Source organism: Tursiops truncatus, chromosome 16 (genome assembly GCF_011762595.2).
Source record: "Tursiops truncatus isolate mTurTru1 chromosome 16, mTurTru1.mat.Y, whole genome shotgun sequence".
Lineage (NCBI taxonomy): Eukaryota > Metazoa > Chordata > Mammalia > Artiodactyla > Delphinidae > Tursiops > Tursiops truncatus.
The window spans coordinates 80,326,537-80,339,907 of NC_047049.1; the positions used below are offsets into that span (position 1 = coordinate 80,326,537).

General features: G+C 46.5%; 1 protein-coding gene across 6 annotated transcripts in view; it reads right to left on the reverse strand.

Annotated features, from left to right (window-relative positions):
• Positions 1–13,371, reverse strand: part of DISC1 (DISC1 scaffold protein) — a 342,719-nt gene that overhangs the window by 210,163 nt on the left and 119,185 nt on the right. The window lies entirely within an intron of this gene.

A 13,371-nucleotide genomic window follows, 5' to 3' on the forward strand; every position in this document is an offset into this window, starting at 1 on the left:
CCTGGAGGACTCCTCTGTGTTCACGTCGTCGAGAAACCGCCCGTGTGCTCTTCCCCAATTTGTTATGCTCGTTCCCACCCCCGGGAAGCCAGCCACCACCGCCCTCAGCAGCAGCCTCGGCCACCAGCATTAAATCCACAGCCAGGACGCCAACCACACACGCACCCCAGACAAGCCTTTGCAGGACGAACCCTACTGCTGCTCTTGTCCAACCTCTGATTCAAAAGAATAGTAACGGCGCACAGAGAATTCCACTATCACCCCGCTCGCTTTCTACAGAACCTCCTCACCTGCAAAGCGAGGAAGCTGGAGCAGGTGACTTCTGAGAACGTCCCAGTCCTACCATCCAGTATTCCTTTACTGTTCTACCACTCAAGATGCTTCTGCTAATGTTATGTTATTTGTAGACATCTGGAGAATCTAAAAAACACACAGGTCATGCAAAGTGCCAGACAACATTAGTGACAGAGGCAGAAATATAGGCCATTTTTACTGTCATTTTTACTAAGCGAGACACGATTGTTTCAGCCCTCAGAACAGAGTTGTGCAGAAAGTCTGCTGTCTGCTGGCCGCTGCCCGTCCGTCTTCCTGTGGGTGTATACCTGGCTGTGCGCTGAAGTCCCGTTTTAGCAAAAAGCTACAGGAGGAGGAATGTCAGTTTCATTTCCAGTCTTCTCCCTGTCCCCTGTCCTCGTCCCCAGTTCCATCCCCTGTGCCTTGTTGACTAAAAATAAGTTTAAGAATGAGAGATTGTTACCGAAGCAAACTAGAAAGACATAAAGGGCAAAATGACAGCTGCCCTGGCATACGCGCTACCTGGGTCTCAAATTAAAATACATACACATATACAGGAATCCTTGACATTAACAACGTTGCCAATTATCACTCAGGCCTCTAACCTTCTATCAGGGGCAAGTGGTTAAGAAAATGGCAACAAAAACGGCTCTAGGAAATGCAGGATTTTATCTGCTTGGCTTTTTCCTTCCTTTGACCCTTCTCTCCTCACAGCTGATAACGTCACATGTCACCAGTGGGACACAGATGGGGCACAGACAACAAAAAGGCCAAGAACTTCTCCAAGCTTCAGATGATCTCATAAAGGCACGATGGGACACATGTAGTCGTCAGAAGAAGCCATTCTCTGTGGCTGTAAATGCTACCAAGCTGGCCGTCTGAGACATTTACTCTTGGGAAAGGCTGCATGCAGTGGAGAGAGATTTGTACCAAGGGCTGGCACCCCTGTGGACCGTCTTTGTCACCTTGGGTACAGCACGGAATCTCTGTGCAGTTCAGTAGGGTGGACGGGAGCCACACACAGGACAGACCGATTCATGCTCGTCAAACAGCTAGCTAATGTTTTGGGGACCTTGGGCGGAATGAAGTATAGAAACACTTTTTAATAAATCATTTCTACAAATAGCCAAACCTATATTAGACTAATAAATATTTCTGAGTAATCTGACAAAAATCAGCCCATGAATTTTTAACTAATATATTGGAGGTTTTCCTCTCTGGCCCAAGCTGGGGAGATAAAATGAAAGAACCAGAGCAAAACTGGCCAGAGAAATACTTGCACTTTTAGCCTTTTGATCCTTCCTCTGAATCTGGATCGCATTAGTGACTCATATCCTTACAGAACATTTCTCCGAATTTCAGGGATCCAGGGTCTCAACTTGAACGAGGATACTTCACTCCGCTGCTTTTGAGCCTCTGTGGTAAAGTCCAAATTCTCCAACTGACTCAGCAAACCGACACTGAGATGTCACATGTGATTAGGTCATAAACTCTTTTTAATAAAATACATCTATGTAGCTCCTATAAGTACTCCTAGAAGGGATAGCTGGGAGAGAGAGATGAAATGCAAGGATTTCCAATTTCTTAAAAAAGACTTCCTAGGGTCAAGGTGTGACGTGAAGATACAGCAGAGGAAAGAGCCCCAATACTGAATTTGCAGAATTTCCCAAATTAGCTGAGAGGAATGAAACAGTGCACACAGGCATGCACGCGTGCACACACACACACACACACACACCCTGGTCCCAGGCCATCTCTTGTCAACTCCCATCTCCACTGAGAAACTCTGCCTGACTTTACAGAGTCACAACTTACATCTAAGTCCAGTTCCATCAAGAATCACAGCTTTATTCTGAGCTGATGAATCTGGTATTTGGCTTATCCAAATATTCCAAGCGTTAACTCAACCAGCTCTTTCTCACCTCCTCTCAAACAATTTTATTCCAAACTGAAACTAGAATGCATAGGCCAAAACCATTTTGACTTACAGACATTTGTCTGAAATAGCTTTTAGCTGTCCAATAAATAAAAATAACAGGAGACAAAAATAGAGAACAGCCTTATGTTTAGATCATAACTACTCTCCTTTCTACTCCTTCCTCCCAAGTTGTTTAAAGATAACTTTTTACACACAATCAGAAAATAAAACACTGGCCTCTTATTTTCTGAAGACTGGTAACCAAGATGGTACCAGATTTTCAACTACTGTCATAACCCAAATGTATTTGAAGATTCAAAATGATTTCAATTCCTGGGCCTCTAGAGCTCTTCTCCGCACAACTCCTGTTGAGTTCAATCCTTCAAACACTACAATTTGATCCAGGGGGAATACGATCCTGCCTCTGGGTTTATTCTGTTAAGCGATCCAAAGGCAACATCAGATTTCCATTTCAACCACTGTCCCCCTAATTCTGCCTACTTCATAACTAAGATCCCATCTTTCCCAGGGTTTTTAAAAGAAATGCTTACATTTCCATTTAATCCTAATTTTTTTTAATATATGTGGTTTCTTCTACATTTCTAAACACGTATACTTTCCCTAATTCTGAAGTTTACCCAAAAGGTTTTACTTTCTGCTCTGTGTCCATGGTGATTTTCTGAGTCATCTTTAATTACCTGCTAAGGACAAGCATATTCACATAAAGCTGCAGACACAGTTTACACCTTACGTTTCTCTCAGGCTCTTCCGAAATCCGCTTACAAAGCTAAAACAGACTGCTGATGAACAAAATGAATAGACAGCAAGAAAAAACATCCAGTTGACTCAACAAGTAACTGGATAAGGAATCAAACACCAATACCAGTACCGCTCAAAGAGGAAGCTGAGGAAATCTGCCCAAAAGGATGTACAAAGTAGTTACGACAGTGGTGGCCAGGATGAGCACAGTAACAAAAACGACCCTCACGTATAAGGCACAGGGGCCCCCTGCACGGAGCTAAAGGAAACCTAGAGGTTTTGGGTTGGGTCCTCCCCAGCAGCACAGGGAAGATCAATCAGCCCTTCAGCAGTTTGGAAAAGATGTGCTAATGACTGACTGAAGTCCAGCCAGCAATGAGCGGGCGTTCCCAACCTGGGGGTATTCGCTACAGTCACTGGGAAAGGGTCTCTCTGAGCAAAACTGAATTACTTCTGCTGGAAGAGCTTAAACCCTTCAGCTCAAGGTCTGAAAAGCAGTTTAGTTTGGTGTATTCCTTTAACATCTGAAAAGTTAAAGCAGGGACTAAAAACATATGACCTGCAGACAGGAAAACACTCTTGGGATATGTCAGGATAAGAAAGTCTCGTGAAAGGGAATAGAGGATTGCAGAAGACACCCAAACTACCCAGAAATTAAGCGCAGGACAGTTCTCAAGTTGACAATAATGAAAAATAACAACTGAAATTGACCAGAAGAAAAGCTCTTAAAATAGGCCGCAGGCATTCACATAGGCCGAGAGCTAACCCAGAGTCACAGCACTAGGAGGACCAGGTACAGTCATTTCAATCTTTGAGAATCCATGAGGCTCCAGTTGAAAATAATTTATCAGATACCTAAGATATAAAAGAGGAGTGGGGCTTCCCTGGTGGTGCAGTGGTTGGGAGTCCGCCTGCCGATGCAGGGGACACGGGTTCGTGCCCCGGTCCGGGAAGATCCCACGTGCCGCGGAGCGGCTGGGCCCGTGAACCATGGCCGCTGAGCCTGCGCGTCCGGAGCCTGTGCTCCGCAGCGGGAGAGGCCACAACAGTGAGAGGCCCGCGTACCGCAAAAAAAAAAGGGGAGTGGGGCTTCCCTGGTGGTGCAGTGGCTGAGAGTCCTCCTGCTGATGCAGGGGACACGGGTTCGTGCCCCGGTCCGGGAGGATCCCACATGCTGCGGAGCGGCTGGGCCCATGAGCCATGGCCGCTGAGCCTGCGCGTCCGGAGCCTGTGCTCCGCAACGGGAGAGGCCACGACAGTGAGAGGCCCGCGTACCGCAAAAAAAAAAAAAAAAAAAAAAAAAAGAGGAGTGGATGAGTCTACCTATTACAAGCTTCCCAAATGAACTACCTAAATAATAATAAATGTTGTAAATTCCTTGAAGAAAATAAAGCACAGGGAATTCGTAAAATATTAAAATGCAATATTTAAAAATATATGGGCATTTTTCACCCTCCTTTGGTCTATGTTTGTTTTAAATCTTAATAAATTTACTCCAGCACAAAATAAAGGTTTTTTTAAAATCTGTAACTAAGATGAGACTCCTGCTTTGAATTCCTCAAACACACCCAACAAAACACAGAAGTCAGGGTCCTGTTCTTCAGGGTGAGTGGCATCTGGACCCACCCAGATAGGTGGCAGTTTCAAGTCTCTTCCTTCTTTTCCAACCCTTTCCATCTTTTCCAAGTTGTGCCTTGATTAATATTTCCCATTGCCTGTGACAATGACTTTCCAAAGAAAATGGGAGGACACAACGGTGAGTTCCCAATTCTGAACAGCGGCCGCACGGCGATTTCAGCTCCATCCATGTCTACTGCCTGCTCATCATAAGCATTAGAAAAGAAAGAACCTGAGCACCGCAGCGGGGATGGTCATGGGCTGCCCAGGGGAGGTTGAAGGGAAACTTACTTGGGGGCTAGGAGGAACAGAACTACTGTTTTTTTAAAAAGCAATTTATTTTAACCTATTTCACAAAATCTGAAAGTGCAAAGTGTTCTATTGATAAATGCAGAAGGGACCTCCAGCATCACCGAGTTCACACCTTCATTTATAAGCAAGACTTCCTGTTCCTCTGGCGCTGGCTGGTCCTCTCCTCTGGCAGTTCCTCTTCTGCTCTCCTGTCTTTGGAACTGCTACCCACCTCTCTGACCCAAGCCAGTTGCCTGGTGGTCTCCCGGGGTTGCCCGTGTTTAGAGACCCGTTTGCTCCGATCCCTTTCAGGGGCCACCAGGTGATCCGTGGGGCATAGAGAGAACTCACTGGCCTGGAATGGCAGTGTTCTCTTTTGCTTAGACCCATGACCCATGCTCTGCCCAGCTGCACACCTTTCCATTGCCTTTCCATTGCTTGCATGGGCACTTGACTCCAAGCCCCGCTCTCTCCCAAGCCATCCGTGTTAACCTTTTCTCTCCCTGCCCTATTTCCAAAAGTGGTCAAAGACATCAGGACACTACTGCTGTGTGAATCTAGACCCTCGGCAGCCTCCTCCGCAAAATATACTGCAAAAGGATACAAAATTAATGCACAGCCGTCTCTTGCATTCCTATACACTAATGATGAAAAATCTGAAAGAGAAATTAAGGAAACACTCCCATTTACCATTGCAACAAAAAGAATAAAATACCTAGGAATAAACCTACCTGAGGAGACAAAAGACCTGAATGCAGAAAACTATAAGATACTGATGAAAGAAATTAAAGATGATACAAACAGATGGAGAGGTATACCATGCTCTTGGATTGGAAGAATCAACACTGTGAAAATGACTGTACTACCCAAAGCAATCTACAGATTCAATGCAATCCCTATCAAACTACCAATGGCATTTTTCACAAAACTAGTACAAAAAATTGCACAATTTGTACGGAAACACAAAAGATCCCGAATAGCCAAAGCAATCTTGAGAAAGAAAAACAGCTGGAGGAATCAGGCTCCCTGACTCCAGACTATACTACAAAGCTACAGTAATCAAGAGAGTATGGTATTGGCACAAAAACAGAAACATAGATCAATGGAACAGGATAGAACACCCAGAGATAAACCCATGCACATATGGTCACCTTATCTTTGATAAAGGAGGCAAGAATATACAATGGAGAAAAGACAGCCTCTTCAATAAGTAGTGCTGGGAAAACTGGACAGCTATACGTAAAAGAATGAAATTAGAACACTCCCTAACACCATACACAAAAATAAACTCAAAATGGATTAAAGACCTAAAGTAAGGCCAGACACTACAAAACTCTTAGAGGAAAACATAGGCAGAACACTCTATGACATAAGTCACAGCAAGATCCTTTTGACCCACCTCCTAGAGAAATGGAAATATAAACAAATGGGACCTAATGAAACTTAAAAGTTTTTGCACAGCAAAGGAAACCATAAACAGAACGAAAAGACAACCCTCAGAATGGGAGAAAATATTTGCAAATGAAGCAACAGACAAAGGATTAATCTTCAAAATATACAAGCAGCTCATGCAGCTCAATATCAAATAAACAAACAACCCAATCCAAAATGGGCAGGAGACCTAAATAGACATTTCTCCAAAGAAGATATACAGATTGCCAACAAACACATGAAAGATGCTCAACATCATTAATCGTTAGAGAAATGCATATCAAAACTTCAATTAGGTATCACCTCACACCAGTCAGAATGTCCATCATCAAAAACTCTACAAACAATAAATGCTGGAGAGGGTGTGGAGAAAAGGGAACCCTCTACACTGTTGGTGGGAATGTAAACTGATAGTCACTATGGAGAACAGTATGGAGGTTCCTTAAAAAACTAAAAATAGAACTACCATATGATCCAGCAATCCCACTACTGGGCATATACCCTGAGAAAACCATAATTCAAAAAGAGTCATGTACCACAATGTTCATTGCAGCACTATTTACAGTAGCCAGGATATGGAAGCAACCTAAGTGTCCATCGACAGATGAATGGATAAAGAAGATGTGGCACATATAAACAATGGCGTATTACTCAGCCATAAAAAGGAACGAAATTGAGTTATTTGTAGTGAGGTGGACAGACTTAGAATCTGTCATACAGAGTGAATTAAGTCAGAGAGAGAAAAACAAATACTGTATGCTAACAAATATATATGGAATCTTAAAAAAAAATGGTTCTGAAGAAACTGGGGGTAGGACAGGAATAAAGACACAGACATAGAGAATGGACTTGAGGACACAGGGAGGGGGAAGGGTAAGCTGGGACCAAGTGAGAGAGTGGCATGGACATATATACACTACCAAACGTAAGGTAGATAGCTAGTGGGAAGCAGCCACATAGCACAGGGAGATCAGCTCGGTGCTTTGTGACCACCTAGAGGGGTGGGATAGGGAGAGTGGGAGGGAGAAGCAAGAGGGAGGGGATATGAGGATATAAGTATACGTATAGCTGATTCACTTTTTTATACAGCAGAAACTAACACACCATTGTAAAGCAATTATACTCCAATAAAGATGTTTAAAAAAGTATATTGCAAAAGCCAATATATTGCCCAATATATCTTACAGGGTTGTGAGCAAAAATGAGCATTTTGTAAACAATGGTGACATTTAAATTAATGTGTTATTATTATAAGAAAGACGACATGATAAATATGAGAGCTGTCCCAAACGCTGAGGATGCCGTCTAATCAAGGAAGCCTTCCTGCAAGAAACGTCAGTCTCACGCTCCTTATAAACTCCAAACTCACTGCATTGACTCTCTGGGCAAAGATCTGTCTGCCTCAGGAATTCCTGGGAAAAGCAAAGTATCTGCTTTAAAAATAAAGAGAAGTCAGAATCTCATCTAGCACTTTTAGCAACACAAAGCAGTCCTTCTCCTCCAGATGAGCCCTCACGCTCTCTGTCTCATGGAGCCATTGTTCCTGACAAACCAACCAGGTGAAGAAGGACAAAGGCAGAGAAGGAAGAAAAGCAAAGACCAGAAGCAGAGACTGAAGAACAGAATCACAGCAAGTGGAGAAGCAGCCTGGAGACCGCGGGCATTTCTTCGGAAATCTCTAAATTGTCCCAGTTTGGCACCATCCCCCGGGCACATCACTGGGACACACACAGCTGTCCCCCTGCACACACCCACTGAGAATCTGCCTCGCTCCTCCCGGGTCCCGGAGTCTGTTTTCCGATTCAGGCCTTGCTGTTTCACTGTCTTTTCACTCTAATAAGATACGTATCTGAGGGGAAAGTGGGACGATTGATTTTTTTTCCAGTCAGTTGTGAACTGCTGAATTTCATTATTTTAAATCTCACTTGAAAAGAGCCGTGACATCAGCCTGGCTGCTCATCGTGGGCTGAGGGCAGGTGTCATGGGGAGGCCGGAGCACCTCCAAGAGTCGGCCAGCCTCGCCGGGGGGCCCTGAGCGGTTAAGCAACGGGGACCAGGTAGCAAGCCCGGCTCTCCACCACCACCCTTCCCCAGCTCAGATGCGCCCACAGAGGTCCGGCCAGCCTGGCCGTAACCAGGGCTTCAGTTTGTTTTGCAGTTTGTGCCAACGGCTTGTAAAAAGATGTGACATGTTTCTTCCAAATGTACAACGAGAGACAATCCATCCGTGAGCTGCCACAACACATTTCAGGCAAAGCATGAAAAATTCCAGGAGCTGAGGAATGAACTCAACCACAGACTAATACAAACCAGCCAAGCGTCTCTGAAGAACGTTGGAAAGTAGCGTCCACAGCCCTCACTCAGCTCTGTCGTTGCTACTCTGATTACTCCTACCTGGCTTTACGGTCAGCCAGGGTCACAGCTGGCCCTGTCCCCACTGACGTTCAAGGCACTCAGACCAACAAGAGGGGCAGAGCTGATGGCCCTCGAGGCAGATGAGCTGCAAATCACGACCCTCCTCCACTTACAGAAATAAACAGACGGACACTCACACCCCGAATGCAGGCACGCCGTCCACGAAAACCGCAGAAACTGTCACCTCCTTCCTCCCTGTGTCCCCATCCTTCCCCTCCCCTACCCCACACCCCAATCCCACTACAGAGAGGGGGGAGGATGGGTTTCCGTAGGGGAGGATCAGGTTCACTAGAGAAACCCATCCTTCTAGACCTCTCCCATCAGAGGAAGACTTGCAGGAGGAAACAAGGAGTTTGTTCTAAAGCTGAGGGATTGGAATCCCAGGGATGAAGGCAAGTCCAACTAACGTACAACATACATCTTTTGAGTGGCTTTTGTCTTTCACACGTCCCTGCCCTGTAAGCTTCCATACTGCAGAGTTCCTGATACCCAGGTACTTAAGAAAGTTCTCCTCTTATTCATTGGAAGACAACCATTCTCTCTGGCTCTATCAAAAGGCAGCTCTGATGTCTGGGAAGGCAGCTCTTTCATTCCATCCTGCTAAGACATTTGATCCAAAACAGAGATGTCAGAAAATTCAACCTGCTGCTTTGATTTCTATTAAAATATCCAAATAAAAAGCCGTCGGTTCTCCGGTCCCCAGCAGGTGCCCTTCTACTTCCAGTCCTTCTTGAACAGCAGCGGCCCAAGGATTCCCCACAAGCTACAGTCCGAAAGGAAGGTGCCCACACAAGCAGTCTCCACCAGTGAGTCACTCACAAACGCCAAGTGCCCTTAGGAAGCTCCTTCTCAAGCGCAACGTGTGGCTTATCCAGGGAAAGCAGCACAGCCTCCCCGTGGAACTTGAACACTGTGGAATCAGTCAGAATCAGCTCCTCCCCAGACAGCACCGTGAGTTTCTAGCTGGCCTCTCTTCATAAGACCAAGATTTTCCTATTTCACAATTTGTCTGGATCTCTTCATCTGGCCTGAGAAGAAACTACAGTTGACCCTTGAACGACACAGGTCTGAACTGCAAGAATCCACTTATCCGCAGATATTTTTCAATAGTGAATACTACACGGTCAGTGGTTGGTTGAATTCCGGTATGCAAAGGAACCATGGACCCAGAGCGCCGGCTCTGAATTACACGGGGATTAATCCCCACATTATTCAGGGGTCCACTGTACTCTCACAACAAACAAAGACAGCTACTGATGCAGATAAGAGGCGTTCTTCTAGCTGGGGCATCTATGGGATATCGTTCTAAAAGAAAACCAATCCCTCATAGCAAACACTGTGATACAATTAGTTAAGATACTAGGCCAAGCAATCTCTGCTCTGTTGGCCAATAAAACCACATCGGCTGCTTTCAAATGCTCCATTTCTAGGAGTCAGTACCACAGCCTGTCGGCTTGGCAAAAGCGTGCCTTCCTTCTTATGGAAAGCACACGTAACGATGATGGTTTTTCCATCTGATATCTATGGCGAGGAACAGCACGATGTCTCCCTCCTCCAGGTGGAAGAGAGGAAGCTGACCGGACGAAACCTGCACCTGGGAGGCGCCCCCTGCGCCACCAAGTAAATAAAGGAGATGCCAAGGGCCCGCTCCTGCAGGGTCCCCCAGATGACGAGAATGCCTCAGGGTGGTCCCTCTCCGGCAACATGGAGCCCCACTCAGTGCTGGCGGTGCTCTCAGCACAGGTGGGAGGTCACGCTATGAACTAGCCATTGAATTGCCCGTGTTGCGTTTTGTTTGCAGTCACTCTGGGACTTTCCCTCCCACCCTTGCCACGCAACCGTTAGTCCTTCTGTTCCTAAGACTCCCTCCTACACTGAGCCCTCGTGGGTTCAGGTCACTGAGATGCCCAGGTGTTCCTGCAGGCAGATCAGCACAAACAGTGAGAGCCTGGGGCTTCCCTGGTGGCGCAGTGGTTGAGAGTCCGCCTGCCGATGCAGGGGACACGGGTTCGTGCCCCGGTCCGGGAGGATCCCACATGCCGCGGAGCGGCTGGGCCCGTGAGCCATGGCCGCTGAGCCTGCGCGTCCAGAGCCTGTGCTCCGCAGCGGGAGAGGCCACAACAGTGAGAGGCCCGTGTACCGCAAAAAAAAAAAAAAAAGTGAGAGCCTGCTCCTGACCTGAACTCTGTAACCTCCGTGGGCACAGCTGGATTCGGGGATGATGGGTCCTCCCCGAGGAGCCCCCAGACGGCACTGCAGCACGTTCAAGAGCCATCCTTACGTCGGATTTACCCTAACAGCGTCATAGAATCAGATTGCCACAAACCTTGAAAGGTCTTTCAAGAGTCTGTTCAGTTGATTAGAGCACTGGATGACTCGGCTAAAGTCACACCTTTATTTCGTCTGCATCTCGTCCTGGTGAAAAGGCAGGCTGGAGCACATGGGCAGAGTAACAGACTAGACACGGTAAGATCTGAGTTCAGGGGCCCAGCTCCATCAGCTGCCACACTCTGGAGCTCTTTGCTTTAGACTAAGAGCTCTCTAAGTGGAAACTATCTAAGTTAGGTCTCTTACTAGCTGCATCCCCAGGAAATTTTCTGAGTTCTTATTTCCTCAACTGTTAAATGAGAATAACGAGGACAGCCTGCCCACCACGCCGGGCTGCTCTGTCTGCCATGAGTCAGCAAGTGAGAAAGCAGGCGCCCTGCCTCCTGTGTGTCTCTGTATGGGGCCAGGGCACACCTGCAGGGACGCTGCCCGGGAGTTCAGCTCAAAACACAGAGGCTTTGTGAAATACTGCAGTGGGCTCTAAGCTAAGCACGTCCTCCTTCTTCCCCTCGAAGTGCTTGTGCGAGAGATGAGAGGAGTGAGACTAACCTCTGCGCTGTTCAAAGCAAAAGGAGAAATAAGTAGGACACATCTGGATGGCGGGACCAAAAAAGGCTCACTTTAAGCTTCATGTGTAAATGTGTGCTTTTATACACATAAAAATAAATGCACATGTGTATTTCATCTTGTATATTACACACACTCCATATATACATCTAATATAATGCATACGTCACACGTATAATTACATGATACGTAATGTGTGTTATCGTGTGTGTGCATGTGTATATGTGCGTGCATTTGTATATGTGTGTATGTGCGTGCATGTGTGTGCCTGTGGGTATGTGTGTGCGTGTGTGTATGTGCATGTGTGTATTGTGTGCGTCTGTGTGTGTAGCATGACTTCCATAGGAGGGACAAGGGAAGCAGGAGCAGGAAAGATCCCTAGAGCCAAGGCTATACCGTAAGGACGCAGGCGAAAGTGAAGCAGAAAGAGCGCAGGCAGACTTGATGGTGAGTTTCTTCTGGCTGAAATCTGGCAACAACACACATCTCTTCCCCCTCTCCACGGGCACGAGCCCGGGGTTAGAGTTCTGCAGGGAAATATCAGGGCTGGGAGGGGAGGGGAGGACACCATGGGCAGCTCCCTGGACAAGCGTCCAGCTTCGATGGGCTGGATTGGGTGTGGGACACGTGTGAGAGGGGACAGGTACTCGCTGACTAGTCTAAAACACACTTGGAAGGCAGATAGAAGGCTTCAGAAGACTGAAATCCCCGTGATAAAAACGACAGGCAGTAAGCATGGTAAAGCATTGTCGCCACCCAGGCACCGTTACGCGAGCTTTATACGTATTAACTCAGTGCATCCTCCGAACAGCCCGTCCCTCCCCCAATAATAAGTGGTTCCAGCTAATAAGCGGTTGAGTGAGGTAATCAGATGGTAGAGTCCATATTCTCAACCGCTACAGGGGGTGACGTTTCCTTAAGTATTTTCTGCAGCGTAATAACCAGGCAGAACTTCCATCCCCCTCACTGCTCTACACCCGCCGCACCCGCAGGCCTCACCACACCTGCGTGTTCATCCAGGCACGGCTCACTTTCTGTCTAACATGAGTAAGGGTGGGTTCTGCCTTTCGCCATATAAGGTTATGACCTCCCCAAAGGCAAGAGGTCCATGTGTATCTCTTGGGTCTCCCAAGACGCAGAACACAAGGAAAGTTCTCCCTCTATAGCAAGTGGATAAGAAACTAGGCTATGAGAGGGAGGGAGACGCATGAGGGAAGAGATATGGGAACATATGTATATGTATAACTGATTCACTTTGTTATAAAGCAGAAACTAACACACCATTGTAAAGCAATTATACTCCAATGAAGATATTAAAAAAAGAAATTAGAAAGTGAAAAGTAAAACTAAAAAAGAAAAGAAACTAGGCTTTGACGTAATGAACAGGAATGTAAGTATCAGTTTTGCTCTTATTAATTGGGACTTTGGGCAAATTATTTGACCTTCTTAAACTCTCTTGTTCTCCTCTGTGAAATGGGTATAATAATAGAAGCAACTCAGAGTAAAGCTTAGCACAGTGCCTGGCACATAGTAAGACTCAGTAAATGTTAGTACCATGAATAATGACTCATTCTTCCAGGCCACTGATGGGGCCTCCTCCCTCCAGCTCACCAGCCTCTCCTGTCTCCAGCTGGTCACCCTCAGCAAAGGCTGGCATCCAAATCTCCAACCAACTGAGCCCCAGCAGATCTCAAAAGGGAAGGAAGGCACCCCTGGGGCGTTTGGACATGGGAAAGGTCCGTATCAGAATG